This window comes from Sceloporus undulatus, chromosome 5, assembly GCF_019175285.1.
Source record: "Sceloporus undulatus isolate JIND9_A2432 ecotype Alabama chromosome 5, SceUnd_v1.1, whole genome shotgun sequence".
Lineage (NCBI taxonomy): Eukaryota > Metazoa > Chordata > Lepidosauria > Squamata > Phrynosomatidae > Sceloporus > Sceloporus undulatus.
In genome coordinates this window covers 26,236,635-26,263,252 of record NC_056526.1, presented here as the reverse complement: position 1 = coordinate 26,263,252, position 26,618 = coordinate 26,236,635, and the positions used below count along the sequence as shown (strand labels likewise).

The 26,618-nt window shown below is 40.6% G+C and overlaps 1 protein-coding gene across 4 annotated transcripts in view; it reads left to right on the top strand.

Annotated features, from left to right (window-relative positions):
• Positions 1 to 26,618, top strand: part of KIAA1549 (KIAA1549 ortholog) — a 179,165-nt gene that overhangs the window by 20,347 nt on the left and 132,200 nt on the right. The window lies entirely within an intron of this gene.

Below are 26,618 nucleotides of genomic sequence, written 5' to 3'. Positions count from 1 at the left end.
ACTCTCCATAGAGAGTCTGAGAGAGAACATACATAATTTTTCTCTCTGCCACAGTCTACAAAAAATGATTTATGTGTGATGGTTTGCTGTTGGCTGATAAAGTGGTTCATGGGAGGTTTATATGTTAGCCAGGGCTTTCAATTTATTGTTACCCATGTTGCTTGTGGATCAATAATGCAGTGCAAATGTAAACACCCTGCACCCTCTTTTCTGATGATAGGACATCTTACATTGAAAATCTCTTTTGGTGCGTGGCTTTCATTTACTTTGTATATGGTTCCTTTGAATAAGGCCAGGAAGGGTAACATGCAAACATACCTTTATGGATACTACAATACATATGCATGCTAAATCCTATGGCTGATTCTAATGTGTGTGTTTGTGTGTCTCCCCCTCTTGGCCATTGTTGATTCTGAGGGCAGTGTAGATCAATCACAGTCACAAGCTATTATGCACTTTGCATGTTAATAAGTGCTATAAAATAATAATTCCATTCCATTGTACATTTCAGTATGAATGGTAGTTCAGCAAATTATGAGATAGAGGTCTACTTTACACATTATATTTTTATACAGATGCCAGAGATACTTGTGTCCAGAAGCAGCCTAGCTTGTAAAACAGTAAGCCACATGTTTAAATTCTTTGGAAGTTGATTTAGTAATATGTTGATACCAGACACTCTGTGAAATACCTTGTGTCATGGTGCCACATGCCACATGTATTTTCCCCCTTGCATATGATGTTATTTACAAATGACTTCCTCATTGATATCCATGGGCTCTTAGTCAGTCACTTGATATTTAAGGATATAAAATTAGTATTGTTGTGACTAAGACAGAAAAGAAAAATACGGAAGCCTATGAAATAAAGTCCACTACAAAGAAGGAGGAGATACACCCCCAGATTTGTCTATAGAGAATCAAAGGCTTGTTTCAAAATGAAAAATAAAGACCATCTACAGAATGCTTGGAAATGCATCTCCCCCTTTTTTCTTGATGTGACTAGGCATATTTTATCACCTGAAATTCCAAGAGTGCCAGTATTTGGTTGTTCCACTTTTTGCAGGAACAAAAGTACACAACTGACAAGAGATCCAAACTCTATGCTGACAAGAGAGCCAAATCATATTGGATGTCGCATTTAGAGTAGATCTGTTCTTTAATTGTGTCTCAGCACCAACGTAAATGACTTGACTTGACTCACTAGGCAAACTCTAATTGGGACTACCAATATGATTTAAGACAGAGATGTCAGATTTCACCTAACAGCTGTTGATTCACCTTAAAAGAAATGTTTTGGTTCCAGAGACTGCAATAGTTATTTGCTGAATAATCACTTGGTTTAAAATTTTGCTTGGAGTATCTCTTGAGACTGTGATTCTCTGCCTACTTACCTGAGAGTCAGCCATCTAGAAAATCATTGGACTCATGTTGAAGTAAATAGGAATGGGCTGTGAGTTTTAAAATTCAAGCTGTGTAGATACTGACATGTTATGAGGCAATGTTTGGTAGTGCTGTACCATCTCTTCCAGCCAGAAGTAGGAAAAGATGCTTCTTTTGCAACTTTTCCAGCATCTCAAGTGAAGTGCTGTCTTGAAATTGTGGGCTCTTTTTAAATAAGAGGGGCATTATTAAGAGACACAGCTGATTATGCGGGGAATGTTTTTTGCCTCAAAGTGTCTGTGCTGCATTGGGACTTGAGGCCAGCTGTGCAATATTTTTGAGTGAAAGCAAACTATCCATCAAGGATTTCTGAAATTCTTCTGTTGCAGTAGACGGTGTCTAAAATAAATGGTATACAACAAGATTCTGGAATCATGTGTGTCCAGAACATCTCAGCTGTCAATTTAACTGTTAGTATCTGTTACGTTATCTATATAGTCTGTCCAGAGGGTGAGATTTCTTCTTAATTTAGTGACCTCCATTTGTACCACAGGAGTGGATTAAAGGATACAAAATATGCACCATATTCTGGAGTTCAGTATCTGTCCATATTCCAAATTTTCTTCATACAAATTCACAGTGACAGGCAGCCTTTGACTTTGAAAACCCAACTCTTGAAATGAAATAATAAATTATTCTCCTGCCGGCAAGGTTGCTGATATTTTAATGTTGATATGCTTCAGAGCATGGCCACTTTCTTCCTCCACCTCCACCTCTTGGTCATGCAATAAAGCAGTGACTGCCAAGTTGTGAGCCATAGAGAAATCTTAGAAATCCAGGGCATAAAGGCTCTTTTTCATAGGTGCTGGAGCAAGTACCTGAACTTTGCCCAGTGTGTGCTAAAGAATTCAGATCTGTTCTCTCTATTTTAGTGAATGAAGGCATCCATGGCTGCAAAGCCATTATGGTCTTTGTTTGAGTATAATAAATAAAGGAAATTAAAACTTTTATTTATATCCTACCTCTCTGTCCATGATAATCAAGGCGGTTTACAGATTAAAAGTACGTACAAACCACATATCCCAACAGTTCCCACCTCCCTTAAAACATCAAATTAAAGAATTAACTGTTTAAAACATACATTAAAAAATAAACAGAAGCAAGCAAGTAGGGCTACAGCATATTCAAGGGACAATTCAGTTGGTTGGTGGCTGGGTAAGCCATTCAGGAAAGGCCTGCCAAAAGAGATCTATCTTGACAGCCCTTTTAAAGCTATCTAAGGTGGTAATCAATGGATCTCCTTTGGCAGGCCATTCCATAATCTGGGAGCAGTTGAAGAAAAGGTCCTCTGGGTGGTTGCAATCAGCTGAGTTTTTATAGGCTGCAGCAGATTCCTCCCAGAGGACCTGAGTGTGCGGGGTGAATTATATGGAAGGAGGCTGTCCTGAAGTTAGGTTGGACCCAAGCCATGTAGGGTTTTAAAGGTCATAACCAACACCTTGTACTGCGCCTGGAAACCAATGGGCTGCCAGTGAAGTGATTTTAAAAAAGGTGTTATATGATCACTTCTGTTTTTTCCAGTAACCAACCTGGCTGCCATGTTCTGAACTAATTGGAGTTTCCAGACTAAGCATGAGGGTAGCCCCATGTAGAACACATTGCAGAAATTGAGTTGTGAGGTTACCAGCGCATGTACCACAGTTTCCAGGTCTCTCATTTCCAGGAAAGGACGCAGTTGGCATATCAGCCGAAACTGATCTGTAGTTTGCAAATGAAAGTGGAGACTCTCTAGCTATCCTCCGACCACTAAAGACAATATCCTATGATACAAAATGTGATCAATTACCATCAAAGACAAACAATTGTAAATATGCAAAGAGTGCTTATCACGATGGCTTCCAAAATATTTGTTAACTGCCATCAAGTTGATTTCTACTTATGGCAACCTTATGAATAAAAGACCTCCAAGTCATCCTATCATCAGCTCAGGTTTGGCACACTCAGGCCATGACTTCCTTGAATGAGTCTATCAGTTTGGAATGCTGCCTTCCTCTTTTCCTACTGCCATCTACTTTGTCAAGTATTGTTGTCTTTTCTAGTGAATCATGTCTTCTCATGATATGACCAAAGTACAACAGCCTCAGTTTAGTCTGTTTGGCTTCAAGGCAGAGTTTAAAGTTGATTTGCTCTATGATCTATTTACAGTGTACCCATGTTCTACGTGGGCACGACTTATGCAGCTTTCAGCATAAGCTGAAAGAAGGCTCGGCATGCCTCAGAAGAGGTAGTGGCTGCAATGCACCATGCCGCAGGCACAAGCCCAATTCTTTTGAATGGGGCTCGAACATATGTGGAATTCCCTCGCGTAAGGGAAGGGCCCACTGTATTTGTCTTTTTAGCAGTCTGTGGTATTGGTGGATTGTAGAGGATGGCTTTTACCCTTCTCTTAGTCCTGCTATTCTTGGAGGCATTTTGGGTCAGGGTGGGCAGGAGGGCCTCCTAGACTGTGCAACTTTCTTGTCCCTCCTTCCTATTCTTCAGGGAAATACCTTTTTTTCAGGCAAGCCTTTGACATTTAAACTGGACTGCTGCTTTAGGAGAGGTTCTTAGCAGGATTAATGCTGTTCTTTCCTTTATTGATGTGTTTTAATTGCATTTTAATCTGTCCTGCATTTTAATTTATGTTGGTTTAATTTTTATTATTTTTAAAAAAAATTGTGTGCTATTTTTTATTTTTTGCACAGGAATGGCTAGGTATAAGTCTAGTGAACAGAGAAATACTGTAAAGGGGAACTTGTACAGTTGAATTAAGATGAAAAGGGTTGCAAACTGGCATAGTTAGGAACATATCACCATCAGATAAGAAACTTAATTTTAGGTTGACTTTCTTAACATAAATTATGTTCAGGGATTAACAGTAGTTACAGTTTAGATTTTCTGGTGGCTTTCATGTCAGAAAGGGTGAACATCCATTCTGTGTTTAAGTATGACTTTAAATGAGCTATCCAGAGTGCTGAACATTACCCTTAAATTGGTTCAGTATTGGGAAATACCTTTAAACTCTGGACTGGAACCTAGAGGGGATTCATCACTCCACTGACATGGAAGCCAAACGTTTCCAGTAACTAGAAATGTTAAATGAGTTGGCTTTAGACTTCCAGTGTGGGATGAGAGGTGAGAGGATGTAGGTTGGAGTTGCTCTGACCCAACCTCGCTGAAGTGGTACTTGATGGAAAAGGGCTAATATTAAACCCATCCGTAGTCTCTCCGATAAGAGGGACTACCAACTGTAGCTTGTCAGGGGACAATCTCAAGTCAGTGCCAGAAATAGAATTTTGTTCTTTGGGACCGGACCAAGAGAGACTGAAGGGCTGAGTCACCTACCACAGCAGCCGACTCCAAATTCCTGAGACCCCCCCCCCCCAAAAAAAGAGAATTCAATTAAAGTTAAAACAAAGCTGAAGGATATCTTCACTGCTTTCCTTACTTTATTTTATCAACATCTCTGTGGTGAAGCACCTGTAAAGAAGTAGGCTTGCTTGGTGAAATGAAGTGGAGCGCCAGAAGCTGTTGGTTCTACGAAACAGTAAAGCAAAATAAAAGCTGGAAAGCATTGTAATAGCTGTAAAATAAGGTGCCAAAAACGTTGTAAATTGCTGCAAAAGAATGCTGAAGTGAAGGAGAACCGGAATAAGAGGTGGAAAAAGATTGGAAATGTTTGAAAGAATATGGTAAAAATCTAGGATGGAATTTAAGTTAAGTAAAACTCGAAGATTTAAGAAATATAAGAAAAGTACAAGTAAACACTTTGTAAAATGTTGTAAGAAGCTACTCATAATCAAATTACATTCTTTTTTAATATAGGTAATTTTTATTACTAATGATATAAAAAGTTTAATATACATCTATTATTTTGTTTGTAAAACCATTTTGAAAAGAAAAAGCCTACTGTCAATAGATAAATATAATGGAAACAGGAGAGACAATTTCATGGATATGGATATAGCTTTGAGGATAAGGAAGAATTAATGAATTCATGGAAACTACAAGAAGCCTTTAACTCTTTTTAGTGTTTATTGTATATATGTTACTTATGTTATTTTGTGTGTATTGTGTGAGTTTTGTGAGACATGTTTTTTATGTTTCTATTTTTTTTAACCTTTGTGAATAATAATAAAAAAAGTTGGCTTTACTGACTTTCCATAGTGAACCTTAATGGGGACTCAAGATCTATTTGTTCTGATTTATCGGTGGCCTTGTAGCCATTTATAATGTTACCAATGCAAGTCAACTCATGCACCCTCTTTTTCTGGAGTATGGCATTCCTGCTGTATCTCCACATCTGCTGTTAATTTTAAAAGCAAGGACTGACAAAAGAGTTTGCCATTCACCAGAGAACAGGTTAATTTTTCTCTACAGCTTGTCATTCCTTTTGTTCATCTCTAGTGCTGCAATCTCACAGTTCTCTCCTATGTTAGAAATTGTGTTGGCATGTGAAGGCATGGTGCCTTGAGCTATTTTCCAACTATAATTCTTACTGGTGACGTGGTGTTTGTGTGTGGCACAGGGCACAGTACCTCTTTGGGGGGAAAAATTAAAGATAACTAGATTGATTTGGGGTATGGTGCATCTGGCTATCAATCCTTAAATAGTATTAATTGCTTTGCAGGCAGTTCATGTCAAAGCAAGAATGCTGACAGTACAGTTGGCCCTCTGTATTCACAGATCCTTCATCCATGGATTCAAACATCCATGGCTAGAAAATGTTCTAAAATATATAAATTCCAGAAGGCAAACCTTGATTTCACCATTTTATATAAGGGTCGCCAATTTACTGTGCCACTGTATTTAATGGGACTTGAGCATCCATGGGTTTTAGTATCCATGGGGGGCCCTTGAACCAAACTCCAGTGGATACCAAGAGACCACTGTACTAAACATATTACAATTTACAGAATGCAATCCAGATACTAAATATTTGATGTGCAACACAATCCTGTTTATGTCTACTCTGATGTAAACCCCATGGAGCTCAGTGGGACTTGGTACTCTGAGTATATCACAACCTTGATGGCATATGCTTCCTCCTCAGCTATTATAACATAGTTTATACATGCATATTTTATCATCAGGGGCTTATTTATATCCAGACTCAGCTACACTACCCACACAAATCAGTGGGACATATTAGTTAGGATTGACTTTAGTGCCTTTGGCCCAAATTCAGTTGCAAGTGCCAACTGCTGTAGACCTATCAAGTTGATAATGCTAAGTCAACACTTACGTAAATCATTGACTCAGTAGGTCTCCTCTCTTTGGAAATAATAATTGGATTTATATTACTGATTTCTATGGCTCTACTCTAAGTATGACTAAGTCTGGATAGAAGCCAATATGTGCATTAGCTCACCATTGATAATATAATGTTTTTGCACAACTCACATAGTATTCCTTACAAATCTGAGTTCTCGATATTACTATTCAGAATTTCAACTTCTGAAATTCAAAAACCAACTTTTGTGCTCTGCTCTTTGCACTATCCTCACTGTCCTGTGCCAGGTGCTTGTTTCACCTGCACTACACTCCAAGAATTGGTGTGTGAAGTGATAAACTTGGTATTTCGTCTGTTAAATAGATGCAGCTTAATGTTGTGGATCTTTAGATTTAAAGGCCTATGGAACATTTTATGGTTTTCCTTTCAATATGGCAAAAGCCTTTCCCCTTGAATGTATGAAATGTGTGTTAAATATGTTATTGGATTACAAAAATCTTGGATAGCAGACATTGACATTTTAGTGAAAATTACTTGTTGCTGGCCTCTTTGTAGCCAGAATAGTAAGGAAAATTCCTCCCTGCTCAGACTAAATTAATTCAAATAGAATTATACTGGCCTTCCATTTTTCCTTGGCTGATGAAAATGTCTCAACACCTACTATGGAAATTACTTAGTACTCTGGCTACAAAGAGGCCAGCAAGGAATAAGTTCCTTATTGAAGAAGGTTCTCATTCATCATTTTGACACCCCACTGCATGGGAATTAGCAGCCACGTTAACAGACCCCATGGATATTCATAAGCTTTTGTTGATCTTAATATTGAATGAGTTGTCTAGCTTTGCAACCTTACATTAAGCAGGTTTATTATTGCTGAGACAGACACTTTTTTCCATTTGGCTAGAGAGTGGAATTTTTATTAGTTAGACATAGTTTGGATAATATTTTCTTTACTGTCAAATTAAGTCTTCAAAGTTGCAGTGACGGCATTAAGAAGTATCAGCACTTCCTGTGATTTTTTTAGCACAATTGTGTTGCACTGTGAGCATTTTGAAGTACTTCTACTCCCACGCCTTGACACCCCCAACCAATTCTGCTTATTGCCAGTATGTTAATACATTTTGATGATATCCTGAAGAGAGAAGTTTAATGATGAAAATATTGCAAATAAGTAACCTGTATCAAAGCTTTGGTATTTCATTAATATTGGGGAAAGCAAAGGCTGAGTTAATTTGAGAGAGCTGAAATAAAAATCACAAGAAAAGACTTAAAGAAAAATAAGAGCAAGAGTGGAAAAAATGCAATGGAACATAATTGGGCTGCAATGTATTATATAACCAGGGTATTATATAACTAGAGCTACTAAAACTTACTTTTTTGGACTATAGCTCCCATGGGGGATTTATTGTAGTCCAATAAAAGTAACTTTCTCAAGCTCTCTATATAATACACAGAGATTATGTAATTCAGTGACCACAGGTACCTGAATGCTGAATTGTATGACTAGACCCTGGACTGATGAAGAGGTCAAGAAAGTAATTCTTCTACCTCTTTTTCCTCCTTCTTCCTCTTCCTTTTCATCCTCCACCCATTTGTATATACCTCTTCTTTCTGTCAGCTGTTTGAAAGAGACGTTGCTCAGAAACCATATGGCAGATTAGGAATTATGTGGCCCTCCAGATTTTCTTGGATTGCAACTCTCAACATTCCTGATCATGCTGTGCTGATGCTGCCTATAATGGCTAGGTATGCAGGAGCTGCAATTTAACTACATCTGGAAGATGGCATGATTCTCACCCCTGCCAGAGTATATGCGTTTGAAGAATATCTAAAGAGAAAGTTTGAAGAATATCTAAAGAGAAAGAAAGATGGTGGAAGGAATGAAACCAGCAAGAACAAGAACCTCCCTCTCACTGGCCCATTCAGGGTTCCATTTCTCTTCCTTCCAAATGCACCCATTTGGCATAAGTCTGGCTATGTTTGCAATAGACACTGACTGTCCTATTACCATCAGTTTATGGAGATAATGTATTCTGTGTCACAGTGTTTTATCAGGTGATATGTCTTCTTCAGATCTAGCCCACTGTATGAAGGAGAGTGAGTAGGTATGGTTTCTCCTCCCCCACACAAAATGTTCTTTTGTATGTAGAAGTAGAATGTACAAATGCCATTAATGTGTAGACAATATAATGTACACAATACATGGTGTGAATTTGTGAACACCACATATATGCAAGTGCATACCCTCCAACATTTTACAAATGGAAACTGGGACATGTGTGGCCAAGGAACATCAGAGCATAGTCATGATAGCAAAAGTTATTAATGAGGAAGAACACATAGCCTAGGAGAGGATGCAGCAGTTTCTTTTTACCTGAGCCTCCTGGGAAGAGCAAGACTCTGGCCCCTCCTCTCTTCTCTCCCTGAGTGTATGCTACCTCTGCAGTTTGAACTTAATTTGTAGCAGTTGTAGTAAGCCGAGGTAAAGGAGGAAAGTGGCTGGAGGAGAGAGAAACTGGGACATTTTCAAAAGAGCTGGAAAATGGGGCAACAGGACTGTCCCTGCAAAATCAGGACAGCTGGAGGTTATGTATGCCATGCAAAGTAATAATCATGCTTGGATTTCCTCTGTAAATCAGGAAATCAAGCCAATAGTTTTTACTTGTGTACCTTCAACTGTACATCTGTACATGGTATTCACATCTTCTATTCCCGATGTATGCATCAAAATGTGGCCAAGACAAGGCTGCGCTGCCAGCTGGATCAATAAGATACCCATTTATTCACTCCCCTCCACTTGAGCTCAATTACGAGGAGGCAGTTATAGTCAAATATAGTCAAATCTGGCCCTTAGGTTAAAAAACAACTCAGTAACAATTCTGCTTAACCTTTAATTGTATTAATATACTTTCAACAGTGTTTTTGATGTCTTCATTTCTCAGGGAAGCACAAGTTAGTCAGGCTGGGATATAGGTCTCAAAGGATTAAATCAGGGTGAGAGTCATGCCATTCACCACATGTTGTTGCACAACATATCCGAGCAGCCCTACCCAGTGTAGCCAATGGTGAGGAATGCTGAAGTTTGCAGCCCAACAACATCTAGAGAGCTGTAAGATTTCCACTCTTGGGTTAGATGGAAGGAAGAAGCAAGCTAAATAGGTCTAGTGGGGGAAGATTCTTCCTTCCTAGTGTAGAAAAGTCTAATAAATTTCCATACCAAAGCAAAATATGGGGCACCCTCCATCAAGGTTGGCTGGTTTAAACCAAAGGACTTAAACCAAATGACTTTAAAAGAACACTTCTTTTTAAAAAACATTGATTATTCATTTTTAAAAGTCTGGCTATGATTACTATTTTCCAGCTCTTACTGGAACAATGACTGTTTGAATTCAAACATTTTAACTTTTAACAGTTTATTGGCAGTTGTTCATTGTTAGACCAGTATCCAGTGTCATTTGCTTTATTTTTATCACTCTGTTCTATAGTGCAAGAAATGCCTTTTAGAAACAAATCTTACAATTAACATAAGTTCAAACAAGACAACTTGCTTTAAAAGAGCACTTTTAAAAGAACAATTATTATTTGAGCTAGTGGCCATAACATCTGAACAGTAATTTGCTAATTAATTTTCTGGATTAGTCCTATACGGGTCTCATTGTTGTTCTGTGACTTCAAGTTGTTTCTGAACTTTGGTGACCCTAAGGTGACTCTGTCATGGGGTTTCCTTGGCAAGTTTTGAGGAGCTTTGCCATTGTCTTCTTCTGAGGCTGAGAGCATGTGTCTTGTCCAAGGTCACCCAGTGGGTTTCATGCCTGAGCTGGGAATCAGACCCTGGTCTCCAGAGCTGCAGTCCAAAAATCAAACCACTATGCCATGCTGCTCCTACACATTAATGCAGTGGCTCCCAAACTTTGGTCCTCCAGGTGTTTTGTACTTCATCTCCCAGAAGCCCAAACCAGCTTGACCAGTAATCAGGAATTCTGGGAGCTGGAGTCCAAAACATCTAAAGTTTGTTTTGCAAAAACAAACCAAAAAATAAACAAATAAACAAAACTGTTTTTTAAAAAGCAATAACTTGGTTTTGGGTTGTTGTTGTTGTTGTTTAAAAACTGTTTGTTTCAACCCTAGCCTCCATCACCTGCTTACAGTATACTTTTTCCAGAAATGCAGAATTAGGCGCGTTACAGACTGCCCAGAAGGGGCAGTCTCGTGCCGCTGCTGGTTGCTGCGTCCGGGAACTGCAGCATCCAAACTGCGTGGTTCCTGGACGCAGCAAAGAAGAAGTGCTGAAATGGTGCTTCTTCTTCTGCCCCAGATGAGATGCCGCGAGGTGCTACTTGTGCACTCGCGGCGTCACATCCGGTGCATGACATGCGGACGCTATGCATCCAGCACATAAAGATGGCGGCGCCTGTGTGTATAGGGCGCTGCCATCTGTACGCCCTTGTCACATGCTAGGGGTGAGGCCGGTGTGGACGCTAGGTCCTTGGCCAACCCCTAGCATGTGATGGGGGCGCCGGAAGAGCCTGTCTGTAACGAGCCCAAGTGTCTTTCAGTCTTTGAACGATATGACTGGGATTCTGTTGACTACAGGAATTACCTGGCTCTCAGCATCTTTGCTTGTATCTTCATTGGTTCCCTAGTGACTCTTGAGTTCTTTCTTCAGTGCTTAGATACAGCCGGTGCGAATCCCTTGTACCTAAAGCTGCTGATCCCCCTAAGGCACCTGTGCTCATAACCTGTCACAATGCTCTGTGTGTTGTTCCCTTTTCTTTTTAATATTAATCCACTACATTTTGAAATGTGAGGCTCTGGACTACTTACAATATTGAGATCATAGATAGATTCTTTCATGTAAGAATATAGGTTGATTTCGTTTTCTTGCTGTGGTTTTGCCTGGGGTAATCTCTTTGTTGTTCCTGAGCAGAATAAAATACATTTGATCTTGTAGCATTAACTTGGGACTCTTCTGTAGCTGGTAAGCACTCAGACATCAAACTTGGCTGTTTTGCCTAGTTTAATTTTCTTGAGAAGATAGTTGATTGTCATGGTCTTGCTGACTGCCAAAGTTCTTGATGGCTGGAGTTATTGGTAATATGTGAAATAATTAAGATTTCACTGCACAAAATAGATGTCGCTGTTGTTTGGGTTCATATAAAAGAATATGACTCTTTAAATGATTAAATGACTTAGATCATGATATATCAAAGATGTTGTGTTGGTTTTGATCAGAGTTTGAAAAAAATCCCTTTTTAGAACTACAGCTCCCAGAATCCTTCAGTTAGCAGGATTAGTGGTTATATTGGCTGAGAGAATTCCCAAAGTTGTAACCCAAAACCATAATTCTTCTGAGCTCTGGTTCAGGTAAGGAATGTAATGAATATTACAATTACTCTTCATTGAGATGAGAAAAGGTTTCTTGAGGTTGTTTTTGTGCCTTTGAGTTATTACTCACTTGTGGTGATCCCAAGGCACAGGGTTTTCTTGACAAGATTTCTTCAGAGATGGTTTGCCTTTGCCTTCCTATGGAGAGAAGGTGACTTGCCCATACGGGTTTCCATGGCCAAGTTGGGATTTGAATCTTGTTCTCCACATTAAAAAAATGTCAACTGCTGCAAAAATGTCCACTCCTGTATGAATAAAAACGACAAAACCCTTTCTTAGTTAGCAACAGTGATACCACAAAAGCACGAAATAAAGTCCGGAAAGGAGGGAAAACACACAAGCACAAACTTATAGACCTGAATCCTGTTGATGAATCCCAGCTAGAATAGACCCCTTGAATCCATTGATGAATGGCAAATAAACATGTAGGTAAATCCCATTAATTCCACTGATCTATTCCAGTTGGGACTAATAATAAGATTCAGGCCTTTCATCTTCAAAAGAAAAATCTACATTTTTAAAAATTCTCATGTGTGAGAACAAGATTTACATCCCTAGTCATGGTAAGTTTCCAAACCTGGCTTTGGCATTACATGAATCAGCTGTATAACTACCCTTTCCCTCTTTTCCCTCCTCCTCCCCTTACCTGCTCTGATTTTCTTCAGCAAACTGTAGATTTTTTTTGTATCTCAAAATACAAAAAAGAGCATATTTTTTTAAATATTAAAAGCATATTGCTAAATTAGAAGTGAACTGGCGGATTCATGGAGGGAGAGGGCAAAGGAACCCATAAGCAGAACACCAGGCTATAGTGATTTGAAACTACATCGGAGCCAAACTGTTTCCAGTTGCATGGTCCATAACTATCTCTAAAAGTGACAGAGTCCTCTTAATGTTATCATACAAGTGCCAAGTGAGACTGCAGAAAACATGGAGAAATATTCTTGGTTACCTTCCTTTCAACTACAGTTGAGAGGTTGTTCAATTACAAATATTTGTAAACTGTAGAACTGAAGAATTCAAAACTGTACAGCAGCAATAAAACATGATAGAATATATCCACAACAACGAAATATAATACAAAGGATTTGCTTGGATTACACTGGTACAGACTTATGAAAAAGGTGCAATTCAATACGTGTCTAAAAAGGTAAATTGTTAGAGCAGATGAACTTCTGAAGGAAGTCTGTTCCACACATTAGTTTGTACAGAACTTAGGCCTTGCTCCAAATAATTGCATAATGAATTTTAGGCACATGGAGTACTACCAGAAGGGCTTTTCTGATGACCTTAATGACCAAGTGCATCTCTCAAGTACCAAATTATTTAGGTCATACTCATTTCTCAAAGATATAAAACAAAACAGATCTTGTCTTTGGTTATGGCTTTATAAACTAGAAATAATTCACCAGGGATATGTTAACAGACATTGACATTGATTTAGAGTCACCCAGTCTTGTCATAATGTGGTACTCTGCCTTAATTCAAGCCAGGGCTGAAGTGCCAAAGCTGGCATGTGAATGAGGAAGAGTGGGAAGAAGCAAGATGGTACATGTGTCTAGTTTCTCACTGTTTATGGAACTAGGAAATAACAGTATTATCCAGGCTGCACTTGGGTATATAAACAATACCATTTCTCCCTCTGTGTAGTTTATTGAATGGATCCTTTCAGATATATTGCTTTGGTCTCTACTTGTATAGTTTATAATGGATAGTGTCCAGTTTGTACAATCTGAGGAGATGGAGAGGTGAGACCTACTGGTATTATATGTGTGTTTGATCCTTGTGCTTCCAGCAAATAATAACCAAATGGATGAGTATAGTGGTGAATGCTTCTTTACAAAGAAGCATGGTTCTATCTTCTGCTTAAAAGAATCAGTGATGGGAACGCTTACCTCATCCCATCCCACCCTCATGCTTTCCTGAGCCTCAGTACACTGGACAGTTTTCAGTCACTCTCCAATACAGTCGGCCTTTCTTATACATGGATTTCTTATACATGGATTCAAGCATCCACGGTTTGAAAATGTTTTTTAAAAAAGTATAAATTTCAAATATCAAACCTTGATTTTCCATTTTTTATAAGGGACACCATTTTGCTATGTCATTATCTTTAATGGGACTTGAGCATACATGGATTTTGTTATCCACAGGGGATCTTGGAACCAAACCCCAGCGTATAACAAGGGCCCACTGTATTTTTATTCTTGAAAAACATGCTGGAATGTATGGTGGTGTCTGACTTCAAGGGTGTTCTTGATAAGGCAGATTGTCTATATCCATTTTATTCTGGCTTCAGGCTTGATGGATGATAAAGACCAGATTCTTGAGGCAGCAGTATGTTGCTATTTCTTCTGTTGGCATCTGATACCATCAGTCATTGTATCCTTCTGAGTTGTCTGCCTGGGATGAGATTTGGAGGCCCTTTAAAACAGTAGCTATGGTCCTTCCCATATAGTTGAGTTCAGAATGTGCTAGGGATTCCTTTTTTTCATGAAGTTATATCCCTTCATATATGTGATGATAACATAGATATGGCCATGCAGTGGAGAACCTAGTTAATACTAAGCAGGTATAATCTGATCTGTGCCAGAATGAAACGAAAACCTGGGAATTGTGTAAGTACAGCCTTTCCTTCCATGTGAAAGAGTGGACATACAAAGATCTTACGTTCTTCTGTGGAGACAAAGGGAAACGGGGGGCTGAAGAAATATATATGACCCCACTAATCTCTCCAACTATATGTTCATTTAAAAGACTTAGGTTATTATGCCTATGATAAAAAGTCATATTTGAAAACTACCTTTTATAGCTGACAGGTGGCTGGACTGCTATATAATACAGTATTTGATTCAATAACAGTAATGAGAGAGGAAAACCATGTTCTCGTGGCTTTAGAACAGGGATGGGTATGTTTCATACCTTAGAAGATTGAACCATGTCACTTTGGGCTCCTCTGGAGTAGGAAAGGGCTTAATGTCACACCAGAGCTGCTATTTTAGGCAATCAAAAATGATGTTGCATTACTCTTGGTTGCTTTTGGGGAGAACTGGGACTTTTTTCTATTTTTTTTTCAAATGTCCTCTCAAACCAACATTTTAATGCATAACGTGGCAGCAGAAGGCTGCTTTCTTTGAAGAAAAGCAGGAAGTTGTTTTTGGTTTGTTTTTTTGAGAGAGAGAGAGCTACAGAGTCTGTGTCTGAGGGAGGGCTTCAGTGAGTTCAGGAGGTTCAAGAACTATACCCTCCCTGCCTCCCTGGGCCCACGTGTGTTAGAGCTTGCCTTCTAGTCATATTAGAAAGATCCAGTTCAGGAATTAATTGTGTATTTTTTTAAAAAAAAGTAGCTTGAGCTTGGCAGTATGTCATTTCTGAATTAATCATCTGCCTAGATCTAACTTGGACATTTTTAGTCTGCAGTGTGTGAATTGGTACGTAAGTATTTTCATTTTTTAAAAAATATGGATTTATTTATTTTATACAGAGAGATTCAGAAAGATGGTTTTATGAGACTCCTTTAAGAGAACATGTCAGTTAAGCCAATTTTCCTACTGTATGGAGTGAAATTTCAAGCAGATGGTCTTGGATTTTATGGATGTTTTATGAGGAAAGCAGAATTTTCTCTGAGTGATTTAGAACAAGGCATTATGCATCTCTTGATTATATGGCTCTGCCAGCATATTGTATAACCAGTAACTCTGCTAAGGTGTGGAATACATCTGTTGCTTATGTAAAAAGAATGTTGCTAATATCTGCTGTGTGTATGTGCATTAAAGAGTACAGCACTGATTTTATAGACTGCTTCCCTAAGGATGGGATGGGAAGAGCTGGGTTTGAGAATTAATAATAATAATAATAATAATAATAATAATAATAATAATAATCTTTATTTATACCCCGTCTTTCCACAATGTGATCAAGGCGGCTTACAGATAGAAGACAATAAAATACAAGTTAAAATATTACATATAAAACTTAAAACATCGTCAGAGGAGTAGGGACGGGAAAAGGCCAGAATCCCCCAGCTACACACTCATTTAGGGACTTGGAGTACAATGAAGTAATTTTTCAAAGCTCTAGGCAAAGGTTTATTGAAGTCTAGAACACAGCCTCCCCACACCCACCACAGGGTGCATCTTCCACATGTATGGGTCCAAATCTCAGTCCCTTTGCATTTAATACTTTGGGCAGCTGTACCAGTTTATGCTAGTAAAAGTCTTGCTTAATTGGCACACAAGGCATATGGGCTGGGGGAAGACCCCCACCTTGTTGTTTTGTTTCCAGTTGTCCATCACAGTATAGCTTGAGGAACTCTGGAAAATTAATGTAGCCTCTTTGGGAACAGTATAAGTGTACCATCTGATTCATACTTGGGAGTAAGACCAATTAAACACTGTTGTTGCTATTACATGCCTTAATGACTTAAAACAACCCTATTCTAGAGTTTTCTTGACAAGACTAATTTAGAAATAGTTTGCCTTTCCTTTCTCTGTGTGTATGACTTACACAAGGTCACCCAGTGGGTTTCCATGCCTTTGTGGGGATTCAAGAACACTCGTATCATTAAACCATGCCTGCTCTCACCATTAAACACACTGAGGGTTATCTCTTAGTAGATATGCATGGTAGTAGATATGCAACTTTGGTTGATATGCCAGATACGCTCCTTCCTTCAACTCCTTCCTAAAGATGTTAGCACATGGGCTGGAATCTCAAGGCTGGACTTCTGCAATGCATTCTACATTGGATTACCTTTGTACCAAGTTTGGAAAGTTCACTTAATTCAAAACACAGCAGCCAGACTGATTGCTGGTATATCCAGGAGTAAGCTTATCACATCAATATTAAAAGCACTCCACTGGCTGCCAATTAGTTTCTGGCAAGGTATAAAGTGTTGATTATTATCTTTGACACCCTACATGGTTTTGGTCCAGGTTACCTATGGGATTGTCTTCTCCTATATAATCTGCCCCATACACTCAGGTCCTTTAGTGAACATTTATTTCAAAGGGCCAGAACTAGACTGGCAAGTGTCACCCAGAGGACTTTTTCATCAGCCAAACCTAGACTGTAGAATGACTTGATGGGAGAGATTCAACAGCTGAACATTCTGTCTGAACTTAAAACAGTATTAAAGGCTTGTATCTTCCCGCAGACCTACCCAATCAGTTTTAAACTATGAATTTTAAATTGAGATATTTTAATTTTAATATTTAGTATTTTAAAGGTAAAGGTATTCCCCTTTGACAAGGTTGTCAAGTCGTGTCTGACTGTAGGGGGCAGTGCTCATCTCCATTACTAAGCCAAAGAGCTAGCATTGTCAGAGACAACTCTGTGATCATGTGGCCAGAATGACCGCACAGAATGCTATTACCTTCCCACCAAAGTGGTACCTATTTATCTACTTGCATTTTTACATGCTTTAGAACTACAGGGTTCAAGAGGCAGCATGCCCCATTAAGAATAACGGGGGGTCGCGTGCACCGCTGCACCTCTGTGCTAAAGCACCATGCACGAGCCCCATTATTTTCAATGGGGCTTGAGCATACACTTTTTTTTACGTGGGGGGTCTGAAATGGATCCCCCTTCATAAAAAAAGGGCGTACTGTACTAGGTTGGCAGAAGCTGCAACTAATGATAGGAGCTCAATCCATCTTGCAGTACTTGGGCCTCCAACTACTGACCTGCTGATCATGCAATCGTTAGAGTCAGTGTCTTAACCACTGAGTCACCGCGTCCTTCAATTATTTAATTATGGTGGATTATTTTAATGTGTCCTATCTTTATGTGTTTTAACCATGATTTTACAGTGTTTAAATGATAGTGTTTTAATCTATGTTGTACCCCACCTCAAGCCTTGGGAGAGACATGTAAGAAATAACCAACACACAAACAAACTGGTTGATGTTTGTTGTTGTTGTTGTTATGTTGTATGGGTATTTGGCATTATCTCATTGATAAAAACTATCAGTTCCTGACTTTTTCTTTATCTTTTCCTTTGTCTATAGTGGATCATGAAAGCAACTAGTTACAACGAAATATCACTTAAGTATTGCAACCGAAGGAAAGCTTCACTCTTTTTTTGTTAAGCTTGTGCAACTGTAACTTTTTGTTACTTTTCTAGCTACAGGATTGTGATTTCACTAAATGGAGGAGAATGACTGTTCTGTGGTTCATGTGTTTCTTTGTGCTGCTGAATGAAGCTCATTCAGATTTTAAAAAGTAATAGAAAGTACTTATTATACTATAGAAAGTACAATAGAAAGTACTTTTAGGTGCTTTCTGCACCGGCATTTGGGACGTCCGGAGGACGTCCCATTTTAAAAAAGGGGTGTCTCTTTTAGACACCCCTGGACCTAGTACGGACTCCGTCCGTACAAGATGGCGCCGGCCCTTCTACATGGCCGGCACCATCTTTGCGTATCGGACGCTGAGCGTCCGTACGCGTCGCGTCGCTTGTGACGTAGCGAGTGCGCCCCTGGCGCCTCGCTACGTCGCAAATGCGACGGAAAAAGAAGCTCCATTTTGGAGCTTCTTTTTCGGTCCGCGTGGGAGTCGGGCCGTGTGAAGGCTCCGGCTCCCCCGCGGACCTACTGGCGGCGGCGGCAGAGCGCCGCAAAGCGGAGGTATGTACCCCGCCACAGCAAATGTGAAAGTAAGGACTTTTTGTTAAAAATTTAAAATAACAGTAGTATTATACAGGCCTCTGTGTATCTTGGAAATATACCAATGACAAATTACCTTCAAAAAATAACTGCCCAAGCTCTGGTCTGTATTAATGTCTGTCTGTTAATCTGTGTCACTTCCTCCAGCCCAGAAGCAGGGAAGCATTCAACCTTACTGTAGTTTCTAAGTGGTCACTTCCTCACCTCCAGAGCAAGCCTGCCCATGACTGATGATGATGATATTTATTTATACTTATTTATATCCTTCTTTTTTCCTGGTTTGGGAGTCAAGGCAGTACAGTGGGCCCTTGTTATCCACTGGGGGTTGGTACCAGGCCCCCACTGTGGATAACAAAATCCATGGATGTTCATAATGGGAAAAGAAAATGGTTTCTCTTAATATAAAATGGAAAATCAAGTTTTCCTATTTGGATTTTTTAAAAATATTTTTAGGCCATGAATGCTTGAATCCATGGATAAAACATCCGTGGATAAGGAGGGCCGACTGTACAGCCATTAGAACAAGCATAATTGAAAGTTAACAGCATGCCAAGTTAAAAGCAATCAAATTAAAACAGCAACAATAAAAAATCGAGTACATTATACTTTAGAGGAAGGAACCACCTCTGCGCACTCCTTGGCAAAGAAAACTCTATGGGGTTGCAAAGACAACTTGAAGGCACACTCACACATGCACATTATATTTCAGAAGAAGGAACTGGCAAATATTCAAAAAGAGACTTAAAACCTTTCTCTTTTGCCAAGCCTTCCCCCCTGAAGAATGAAGTTGTATTTTGGACACCACTGATTCTCTGCCTTACCCTAGATATGAATGTTGCTTGATTGTATAATTTTGTATAGAGTTTTACTGTAATTTTTGTATTATTGGATTTTTATTGGATTTCTATGACACTGTTTGTATTGGTTTTAATAGTCTGTAATCCCACTTCGATCCAAAAGGGAGAGGCGGGGAAACACAAATAAAAATTATTATTATTACTATTATTATTATTATTATTATTATTATATGCCTCTGAGCGTAAATACAGCTGCAGACAAGTCTACACAGGGACCACCAAACGCAGTGTGCAAACAAGAATCAAAGTACACAAGAGACACTGCAGACTGGGCCAGAGAGAAAAATCAGCAGTAGCAGAACATGCCACTAACCATCCTGGGCATAAAATACTGTTTGAAAACACTGAAATTCTGGACCATGCCAACCACTACCATGTCAGGATGCACAGGGAAGCCATTGAAATCCACAAACACCTGGACAATTTCAACCGGAAAGAAGAAACCCTTAAAGTGAACAAAATTTGGCTACCAGTCATGAGGAATAGCAAAATTAGGACTCAGAAAATGCAAATGGGAAACCATTCAGAGTCAGGGGCTTTCCCAGCAGATAATGATCACCAATTAGCAGACATTAATCCTCGTTTGCATTAGCCTCCAAGGCTGAGGCCAGCCATCAACACAGAACAGTACACATGCAAATCACTCCTGCATTCCCAGGTTCACACAGTACAGTGGTACCTCGGGTTACGAAATTAATTCGTTCCGCGGCTAATTTCGTAACCCGAAAAACCTTCGTAAGCCGAATTGCCATAGGCGCTAATGGAAAAATAGCTCTCTGCTGCCCTCCGGTGGCGGAAAATAGCGCCGAGGTTTTTTCGTAACCCGAAGAAACCTTCGTAAGCCGAAACAATAAATCCCTATGGGATTTTTTCGTAACCCGAAAAATTCGTAACCTGGGTAATTCGTATCCCGGGGTACCACTGTATATATACACCCAGTTTTTCCAGGCAAAGCATTCTCTGAAGATGCCAGCCACAGATGCTGGCAAAACGTCAGAAACAAACTCTGCTAGAACATGGCCACATAGCCCGAAAAACCCACAAAAAACTATGCCTCTGAGTATTCCTTGCCTAAGAAAACCCCGTGAAACTCATGTGTTCATCATCAGTTGACTTGACTTGAAGGCACATGTATGTGCATGCACACACACAAACAAACCATACAAAGTCTGTTTCCGCTGAAGAATCAATTCTCAAAGGTCTCCTGGAATAAAGAAGTTTTACTTGCTTGAAGAAAGAAAGTAAGGAGGGTGCCAGTCTAGCTTCTCAGGGAAGGGAGTTCCAGAGCCTGGGAGCAGCCACTAAGATACTCTGGCGTTTATCAGACAAGGGAAATTGGAAGTATAATCCAATGGCAATCTGAACGCAATCATGGGGTTTAATGTTATTGCGTGATAACTCACTGCACACAAATTCAGGCAATGGGAAGTCAGTCTGAACGCAATCATGTGCTTTCACGTTATTGCGCTAAACTAGCCACTTTTAAGTGAATGCATTCTGGCCCCATGTTCTTTTCATTTGAATTTAAGAGAAATTCCTCCCATTTGATAAACTCCTCTGTTCTGTCCTCGTATCAGATATACCTGTGAGAGTGGTGGAACAGAGAGACCTTAGGAAGATATTTTTCTCTCCATTTACTGGGGCGAATAAGCAGAATACTCTTTTATTGCCTACAAACCATGAAATTCTTTGACCCAGCAGGCCAGAAATGCCCTCTCTGGGAGGATTTCACCATGTGGCAGATATCTTCTTATTTACACAAGAGTTAGCTGTGTGAGTTTTGTGTAATGCCTTTTTTGAATTCTCTCTTGGCTTTGTTGCTATGTAATTTTATTCCATATTATGTGATACTGTAAGAGAGCTAGCATGGTATAATGGACTGAACATTAGGCTGTGACTCTACAGATTAGTTTGGATACCCACTTAGTCATGGAAACCCACTGGGCAACTCTCTTATCCTCAGAGGGAGACAAAGGCAAACTCCCTCTGAACAAATCTTGCCAAGAAAAACCGATGACAGGTTCACCATAAATCAGAAGCAAATTGAAGGCACTCAACCATAATATGTGATACTGTTATATTACATGACTCATTTTAATTATTACTTGATAGCCATTCTACATAGTGTGATTACTCTATGAACTGAATCCATATAAATATAAAATACAGCTAATATGATGTAGTGGTGAGACTACATGGTGGCTATAATGGGAAGATAATAATTTTTCATTGCATTAAGCCATTTTTGACTTTGGGTAGATTAACAACAAAAAGTAAGTCGCTTGCTATTTGATGTTCTTTTGGTGCCTGTTTTATCGAACCATTTCCTTTATTGCTGTGTACTTTATATGTATTATCCTACTAGAGAGGCAGGCTAGTTCCAGCAGGTCTCCCTGGAAAAAGATTAACCATCCATTATGAAGCCAAGCCCTCCCTCCAGTCCATCTGCCTTGGTCCAGGCTTTGGAGGTAGAGAGGAACTGCTGGACCTCATCCCCTTCCCCACCACCTTTCCCTTCTCCTTTTGTGTCATGTCTTTTTAGATTGTAAGCCTGAGGGCAGGGAACCGTCTAATTAAAAAGATTGTATGTACAGCACTGTGTACATTTACAGCGCATTATAAATAAAGGTTAATAATAATAATAATAATAATAATAATAATAATAATAATAATAAGTTGGCATATTCTATACCTTTCAGTGACCTCTCTCATACACAATTACCCATCTTCCATTTTCCAGAACTTTATAATGTGCCAGTCACTATGGTGCCTTGAATACTTATGTAAACCCAATGCTTCCTGTTTTAGTTTCTTTCAATATAAAGCAAAGCTTTGCACTCTGGAACCAAAAGTCATTGTTCCTATTTCCTTCCCATTCATATGACTGAGGGAAAGGAGTCAAGAAACAAAGCAAATGCCTAGTTAGTTCTCTGCAGTATATATATACTGAACTCCACAAAACCATTAGAAAGTGGAACACTTGCATTTTAAGTTATTTTCTTTTATTTAGGTTAATATATTCAGTTTTCCACTTCTTTAGTGAATTCATTGCTAAGATTTTCATAGGTGGTATTTTGCTTTAACATCACCTCTGATGTTGAGGCATATACTTTTCAGGACAGTTACTTTTGCCCTCTTATGTATGACAAAGTTCTCATGGAAATCATATGTATCTGTTTTTAAAAGCAAAGCTTCATCTTCTTAGGAAAATCATAGAATGATAGAATCAAAGAGTTGGAAGAGACCTCAAGGGCCATCAGGTCCAACCCCTTGCCATGCAGGAATTCACAATCAAAGCACTCTTGACAGATGGCCATCCAGCCACTGCTGAACGATCTCCAAAGAAGGAGACTCCATCACATTCCAAGGGAGTGTGTTCTACTATTGAACAGCTCTTACTGTCAGGAGATTCTTTCGAATGTTGAAGTGGAATCTCTTTTCCTGCAGTTTGCATCCATTGTTCCGTGTTCTAGTCTCTGGAGCAGCAGAAAACAAGCTTGCTGCATCCTCAGTATGACACCCTTTCAAATATTTAACAGGGCTATCATATCACCTTCTCCAGGATCTATCTAGATAGAAACAGAGGAGAAAAATATAATGCTAACATTCTGAGTCTTGCTAGAGAGGTTAAGAACAACAAAAAAGGCTTTTTTTAATGTCCGCAGCAAAAGGAAGAAGAAGAAATCTGTAGGGCCACTGCGTGCAGAAGATGGCAAAATGCTAACAGGGGACAGTGAAAAGGCAGAATTACTCAACACCTTTTTTGCTACAGTCTTATCAGAAAAGGCAAAGGGTGCTCAACCTGAGGATAATGGAGCAGAGGACAGATTAGGGGAATTTCAGCACAGAATAAGTAAAGAGTACAGGAATACCTGTTTAACCTAAACGAATATAAGTCTCCAGGACCAGATGAACTACATCCAAGGGTACTAAAAGAACTGGCAAATATAATATCGGAACCATTGGCAATAATCTTTGAGAGCTCCTGGAGAACAGGAGAAGTCCCCGCAGACTGGAGGAGGGCAAACGTTGTCCCCATCTTCAAAAAGGGAAAAAAAGGGGATCCCAACAATTATCGTGCACTTAGTTTGACATCAATACCAGGAAAGATTCTAGAGCAGATCATTAAAAAGAGAGTCTGTGAACATCTAGAAAGCAATGCCATAATCACAAAAAGTCAACACGGGTTTCAGAGAAAGAAGTCATGCTAGATAAACCTGATTTCTTTTTTTGATAAAATTATCAGTTTGTTAGATGAGGGAATGCTGTGGATATAGTATATCTTGATTTCAGTAAGGCATTTGACAAAGTTCTCCATGATATTCTTGCAAACAAGCTTGTAAAATGTGGGCTAGACAAGGCAACTGTTACATGGATTTGTAATTGGCTGGTTGTTAGAATCCTGTTAGTATTCTACCAGATAGTGTTTGTAGTATAGTAGTGGGGGGATGATGGGGCTTTAGCTGCAGTAGAAGAGCAGATAGTGATAGTAGTGCATAGCAGGGCCAGGTGTCTTATCTAGTGGCCTTGAAGGCCTGGCTCTCCGAGCGCTCAGAGCTGGGAATGTGCTTTCTTCATTGAGATAAGAAAAGGTTTCTTGAGGTTGTTTTTGTGCCTTTGAGTTATTACTCACTTGTGGTGATCCCAAGGCACAGGGAGGGTACTGCAGAAAAAATTGGGGGTTCAGTTGGCCCTCAGCACAGCCTATCATCCTGAGACTGATGGACAATGTGAGAAAACGAACATGGCCCTTGAGAGATACCTTCGGTCCTACACTAATTATTTGCAGGATGATTGGTATGACTTGCTCCCCCATGCAGAGGTGGCTTTCAATAGTGCTGTCCATAGAAGCACTGGGCAATCTCCTTTTTTAATTAACTATGGATTTGAACCTAAGTTGCTGCCTGCATTGCCTGCTGAAAAAAACTGACCCTGTTGCTGTGACTCAATGGTCTGAGAAAGTCAAGGGAGCCTGGCCTATGATTACTAAAGCATTGCAGGACGCCAAGCGTCAATACAAGAAGTATGCGGACAGGAAAAGGTCGGATGGTTGGGACATTAAGCCTGGAGACATGGTCTACCTGTCCACAAAAAAATTAAAGTCCAGGGTTCCTTCAAAGAAGTTGGGCCCTAAGTTCATTGGTCCTTTCCCTGTTAAAAAAACTGGTGAATGATGTCACTGCCGAACTCATCCTTCCTAAGTCCTATCGTCATCTTCACCCCGTTTTTCATTTCAGGTTGTTGAAACCAGATCGGAGCACGGGTCGATGGAAGACTACTGACTCTCAACCTCTGCCCATGATGATTGATGGGCAACAACATTTTGAAGTTGCTAAAATTCTGGACTCTAGGCTTCATAAGGGCAAACTTCAGTATCTCATTCGCTGGAAACATTTTCCTGTTGATCATGATGAATGGGTTTCTGTTGCTAATGTTAATGCGCCTGATTTGGTGGCTCGTTTTCATGCACAGTACCCTGACAAGCCTTCTCTTTCTGCTGTCACTTGACTTTGTTTTCAGCTTTCTTCTGGGGGAGGGGGTTTTCCTTTTTTTTTCGGGGGGCTGACTGTTAGAATCCTGTTAGTATTCTACCAGATAGTGTTTGTAGTATAGTAGTGGGGGGATGATGGGGCTTTAGCTGCAGTAGAAGAGTAGATAGTGATAGTAGTGCATAGCAGGGCCAGGTGTCTTATCTAGTGGCCTTGAAGGCCTGGCTCTCCGAGCGCTCAGAGCTGGGAATGTGCTTTCACTTCTGTGGGAATCAGGAGGGGCTTCGCTTGGCGGGTTTCTGCTTGGGAGGGGTTTTTGGCCTTTGGGGATTCTGTTACTTTGTCTTTGGGAGGGTGTGGTTAGTCTCAGCTAAGAAGCTGAGTGGGGCACATGTCTGATTCTGGAGCTATCAATAAAGTGCTGTTGATTCTATCTATCAAGCTGACTGATTGATTGTCTGGAATTCTGGGTGCTAACTCTGACAGTTAGCTGAGACTCATACACTAACTTCAGCAACAACCATGACGGACCAGGAGGCCGGGGGGGCCGGTGCATCCTCCAAGGAAAGCCAAACGATCGAGGACGCGGAGGACGCTCAGGCGGGGCCTCGAGGAACCGGAGCTGTGCCAAAGGCGGTGAGGCAGCAGTTGCCGCAGACCCCACTGGCACCTGGGCAGTGGTTTGGCCTGCCGGTGGCGCCACCCCGAACGAAGGAGCGAAGGCGTGCTGCATGCTGGTCGGACTGGAACATGGGCTTCACGCAGCCGCTGCAACTGCCGCCTGGGGAAGAAGCCGACTTGGAAACGCAGGTACAACAGCTGACGGTGGACATGGAGGGGGTTCAGGACACCCTAGCCACGATCCTAGAGGTCCTCCAACGTCTCACGGGTGAAGGAGGAGCGGGAGCAGGAGCAGGTGCAGGTCCGGCCCCGGTCCCAGCAGTGCTGCCCCCAGGGGCTGGAGCGGGCGCGGGAGCTGGGGAGGAAGAGGCTTTGCCCCAGGGTCCCCCACCCGGCGGCCACCACCGCGGGCGGCCACCCCCCCAAGACAGAGCACAAGAGGCCCAAGCCAGGAGGCTGGGAGTTAAGTTTGATGGGGATCCCCAAACACTGCCTTACTTCCTGTCGCAAGTAGCAGACCACATGGAGGAGTGGGGACCCACTTTCCCCAATGAGGCAGCCAAAGTAAAGTGCGTGGCTAGACACCTCAAAGGGGAGGCGGCGAACTGGCTGGTGCAGCTATATGACTGCCAGGCCACTGAGCTCAGAAGCCTAGCAGAGTTTATGAGAGCTCTAAGGGCCAGATTTGAGGATCCTTTTCGGGCTAGCATTGCCCTGGCTGAACTCAAGGCTTTGGATCAGGGATCCAGGTCGGTGTCCGAATATGCCATGGAGTTCAGGAGACTGGTGGCCCAAGTGTCTGACTGTACAGAGGGAATGAAGATTCAGTACTTTAAAGAGGGACTGCGTCCGGAGATTGTGAGATGGGCTCTCACCAGAGGCAACCCCCCCACCGCGATGGAGTGGATTAGATTGGCTGGAGAGGCGGAGGCCATTCAGCAGGAGGT